Source organism: Entamoeba histolytica, genomic scaffold (assembly GCF_000208925.1).
Source record: "Entamoeba histolytica HM-1:IMSS scf_1104750519169 genomic scaffold, whole genome shotgun sequence".
Lineage (NCBI taxonomy): Eukaryota > Evosea > Mastigamoebida > Endamoebidae > Entamoeba > Entamoeba histolytica.
Genome location: NW_001915141.1, coordinates 1 through 5,424, shown reverse-complemented (window position 1 = coordinate 5,424; position 5,424 = coordinate 1). Strand labels below are relative to the sequence as shown.

The 5,424-nt window shown below is 23.9% G+C and overlaps 5 annotated features.

Annotated features, from left to right (window-relative positions):
- Position 1: 1 nt before the first annotated feature.
- Positions 2–2,916: a repeat region.
- A 55-nt stretch (positions 2,917–2,971) lies between these two features.
- Positions 2,972–3,161: a repeat region.
- Positions 3,133–3,371: a repeat region.
- Positions 3,372–3,377: 6 nt separating this feature from the next.
- Positions 3,378–3,876: a repeat region.
- A 1,168-nt stretch (positions 3,877–5,044) lies between these two features.
- Positions 5,045–5,092: a repeat region.
- The last annotated feature ends 332 nt before the right edge of the window (positions 5,093–5,424 follow it).

The window sequence follows — 5,424 nt, the reverse complement described above, 5'->3', positions numbered from 1 at the left end:
TATTAATTACTACTTTCAAAGAAAAGAAGCTGACCAATTAATAAAGGAAATTAATAATAGATGGGTATGTTCAGGAAGCAGAATGCAGGATCTGAAAGATGATATGAAGAGGATTTCAATGATTATGCACCTCTATCTCCAAAATAAAATAATAAGAGATAGGGGTGATGAAATAAAGAAATCCTAAAGAAAATAAATAGACTAGAAGATTTATTCAATGAAATTATACAGAATAAAGTGCAACATGAAATTAAATGAACATGATGAAGAATGAATTAAAGTTAAAGCACTGGAAAGAATAAAATACCTAAAATATATGATGACAATGATAAAAGAAAGAATTAAATTTAATAAAGATGAAATAATCAGAATCAATACAAATAAAATCATGCTTGATTCTAACAAGAAAATTAGAATAAGGAAGACCCAAAAAATGAAATATACCCAAATAACGATATTACTTTAGAATATTAGAAATCGTTATATGAAACACATATTAAATAAAGAGAATTGAAAATAAAACAAAACACGATATTGAATGAAAGATATAGAAATTATGATAATGTCATTATAACAATAAATGAATTAAATTTAAGTATAATGAGAATAAATAACTGGAAAACACCAGGAATAGACACTATATATGGGTATTATTTGAAAAGAATGTCATCATCAAGAGAAGCCATTCTCAATATCTTTAATGAATGGTTGAACTTCCCTGAAAACATCTCATTAGACATGGTAAGTGGAAGAACTTTATTAATCCACAATTTGATAGGAATGATGTCACTAATTATCGTCATATCAGTTGTACAAATGTAATTATGAAAGTATTTACCTCCATATTAAAAGAAAAGATTCACAGAAGACTTAACATGAATAATGAATCATTGAAAATTAGTAAAAATCAACTGGGATGTAAATTACAATCTCTCCCTGCTAAAGAAGGAATAATTAATAGTTTTATGTTAAAGCAGCAGAAAGAAGAGAAATACCCAAAATATGTGGAGTCATATTATGACATTAAAAAAGCATATGACACAGTAAACCACGAATGGGTAATTGAATCATTAAAGTATTTTAATTATGAGTGTGTCATCATTGAAATTATTGAAAGTATGATGATTAGATTGAAGATATTCATCGGTTATAAATATAATGAATATCTATGATGTATTAAATTAAATAGAGGAATTTTACAAGGTGATTCCTTATCCCCTCTACTCTTCATCATTCAGATGAATGTAATTTCTCAAATCATCGAATAGAAATTCCCAAAAGCAAATCACACATTATATATGGATGAAATGAGAATAATGACACAAAGTAGTGAAGAAATGTGAATAATCCACAATGAAATTAAAGAAATAATAAGTGGAATAGGGATGGAAATGAATGAGAAAAAATCAGGAATGGTATTAAAAAACATTAAAGAAATACCAAATGGAATGCAAAACATCCCCGTAGTTGAAGGTGATGACTTGTATAAATACTTAGGAATATGGCAGTCCGACGAAATTGATGACACCTTCAATTGTAAAACCATCAAAGAAAAAATGAATCAGAAGATGGAAGAAATAAACACTGATGAAAGTAGTAATAGAAGATATATTACTAGAATAAACACGGAAGTAATCCCTATCTTCAGATATTCAGCATCAGTTGTAAATTGGAAGGTAACTTAGACAAAATTGATTTGGAGATAAGAAAATAAATAAGAAAGGCAAAATACAATGGTGAAACTCCAAAGATCGACTGTATGTCATTATAGAAGAAATGGGTGAAGGATTAATAAATATAAATGATGAATATGTTATTGAATTAGTAAGAACAGTGATGTACTACTGTACCAGAGAATGTGAAATTGGAAATAACATATTAGAGAGATGGTACAGTAAGAAATGAATATGGAATAGAATTCAAAACACTAATTCATAAAATAAATGAAACAAAAATAGAAGAAATAATAAATGAAGGGATAGAAAAGAAAAAAGAAAAGAAGTAGTAATAGAAATAAAGAAATTAATGACAAATACATCAAAAAATGGAAGTATCATCAAATTAGTGGATATTTTAGAAGATGGTTTGAGTCAAAATGAGTAGATAAAACTACTACAGTGAAACCATGGAAATCCATCAATATTAAGAAAAATGCATTTCTCCAATTAACTAAAATGCAAGATGGAGCAATATTTTGTTTGTATAGAAAATCAAAAATAATGAAAAATGAAAGATTGAAATACTCCACACTTTGTAAAGACAAGATAGCAACAGTAGAACACATCTTACTATCTTGTATTTATCATAAAAATCACAAATAGAAAAACATGACAATATTGGCATTATAATATGGGAGGGATTAATAAGAAAATACACAGGAAATAATCAATATAAAAAACCCCCATATGAAACAGTGTTCAAATATAAAGACATCACAATGATATTGAACAAACAAATAATTCCTAAAAGTGAATGACAATATCACAAAAGACCAGACATATACGTAATAGATAAAAAGAATAAAACTAGTCTATTATTTGATATGACTAATGTGGCTGATCACAATATTAATGGAGCCTATTTGAAGAAAAGAAATAAGTATAATGAATTAAAGAATATTCTAATGAAAATAGAAAAATTAAAAGATGTCAGAATAATTCCAGTAGGAATTTCAATAAATGGATTAATAAATAAAGAAAGTGTTAGATTAATTAAAGAATTAAAAATTGAGATTAACATTGAGAAAGAAATTAAAAACCTTGTAATACAAAACATGATGGGTGTCATTGAATATTGATTCTATCACAACCAAACATACTCCGTAGAGCTACTAGAAGAAGACAAATTGACAGGATTAGTCTCCCCTAAGCCATTAACAATAGAAGCTAGTTCTATTAATACTTAATTAATTGCTTTATTATTTAATTTTAAAGAATTTTAATTTTTTCATATTTTATGAAAGGAAGAAAATGAATTAAAGATTTTATGTTTGAAACATCACATCCATCCATAAAATATTCACATTTTTCATTTCTTCCATTTATCATCTCTTCATGTAATTCATTTGGTGAGATAACATCAATTCAAAACTAGTTGATTATTATTTAATATCTATTAAGAAAGAATAACAAGAAAGAATAATATATAAATGGTAATATTATAATTTAGTTGAATATAACGATATTAACAAGAAAAAATGAATAATTAAGTGATAATGAGGATAAATGAGATGAAACATAATTATAATGATATGGATATACTCTCCTTAAAATAACAATATAAAAATGATGAATAATTTAATAAACATTAAAATCAAAATGAAATAACAAGTTAAAAGAAGAAACAAATAATTTGATAATAATTGAAAAACTAATAAAATAAAAAGTAATTAATTAAGTATTAATAGAATTTTCATCTATTCTTCCTAGCTCAGGTGAGACTAATCCCATCCCTTCGCTTATTATTAAAAAGAGTAATCTCTTTGTTTAACCTATCATTTAGGTTTGTCTTGGAAAATGAGGAAAGCACTTCTTTCTTTTATTTTTTCCTATTAAGTTTTTTTCAAACTTCTTCTGGTTAATTCTTCTGCTTATTCCTTTTGTTTGTTTTCTACCTTAATTTTAAGCAAATTCATTTTTCTTATTTTATGAATGGGAGAAGTAATCATTTTATTACTACTATATTACTTTGACTAATCTTCTTTTAGTCTTAACCACACTTCAGTAGATCCTTATATTCTCTTGCTGCACACTTTGCAGCATTCCCTAATACATTCCTAATTCAAATACACCGCCATAACCAGATAATGTCTGGGAGAGTCGAAGCTTGAATTTGTACTAGGGTTTATGTGTGGTGTTTCAGACGTGCTATCTTCGATCTATCTATAAACAAATAAAACAAATAAATAAGAAAGAATGATTCTTTGTTGTACTTTTAAATAAATAAATATTAAATATTAATAAATTAATGAAATGAATAATAATGAGAATAATGTAATTTAAACAAAATGAAATAAAAAGAATGATAAATAATCAATGTTTCAATGAATAAAATATTATTTAATATTCATATTTCATAAATTAATTAATTATTTCATTTATTATTCATTTTATTTAAATTATTGTTTATTTAAAATATAAACTATCATATTTTATATTAAATTATTCAAAATAAATTTAAATAAAAATTCATTTAATTTATTTACTATTTTTAAATTATTTCATCAAACATACAGTAGAAATACAACCATTATCTTTCTAATGATGTTCAATCATTATACATATTTATTATCTTTTTAATTATTTCTTCTTTATGATGAATATTGCTGATAAAATATTTTCTAGTTCTTCATGTTCAATAAATTCAATATCTTCTTTTACAGACACAAATATTTTGGTAATTTTGTTTTCTATTTATTTCGTTGTTTTATTTCATTTCTTGTTCTTCTTCCTGTTGATTTTTCGGAAGAATATTTTATTTAATTTTAGTTCTTTCAATTTCCAAATCACAATAGTTAATTTCTTCTGTGTATTTCATTCTTATATTTCTTTGCAATTTCTTTATTTTTATTTATTTGATTATTCCTTTATTGTTTAATGTTTTATTCTTTTTCTTCAGTAATACTATGATAATCAATATCTCTTTTTTTTCAACTTCTTCTACATTAATTAATGTTAATAATCTTATCATTGTCATCATCATTACAATTTCATTTTAGCTTTGTGTATTATAATAACAATATAAACATTTTGATTCATTAAATTACATTGGAAATTTATTATTTTCCAGTTATTCCATTAAAAATTTCCATTAATTTTTGGTGATATTTATCTACTTTTGTTTTCTTCATGAACTTCTTTATGGATATAGCAACAACATTTAATCAACACGATACAAACATGTCTCTAAATGTCTAATATTGGAAAAAACATTCTATATCAATTTATCCATTGTTTTATTATTTTATGAAAACCTTGATTGAAATTCAAAACAATATTAATTATTTAAAATTCTTTTATTCTTTTTTAATATAATCAACACTATTATTCTCACATGAACAATAGGTTAAAAAATATTAAACCTTAATTTAATTTATTTAGTATAATCAACACTATTTATTCATATATATTCTTTTCATTCTTCTATGTCTTGTAACACAGATATAATAATAAATATATCACATTTATCACTTTCTCATTATGTTCATTTTATTTCTTTAGTTTCTGATTTTGCGGTATTATTTTCTTTCAAAACATTCTTCTTCATTTTGAATTTACAAAAAAATGTAATTTTCAACCACTTATATTTCAAAGGATAAGTAATTTAATTTATTTAATATTCATTGATTGTTGTTAGTTGATAGTCATTTTAAATAATAATTAAACATGTCAATTATTTATTTATCAATTTGAAGAATTGAAGTTA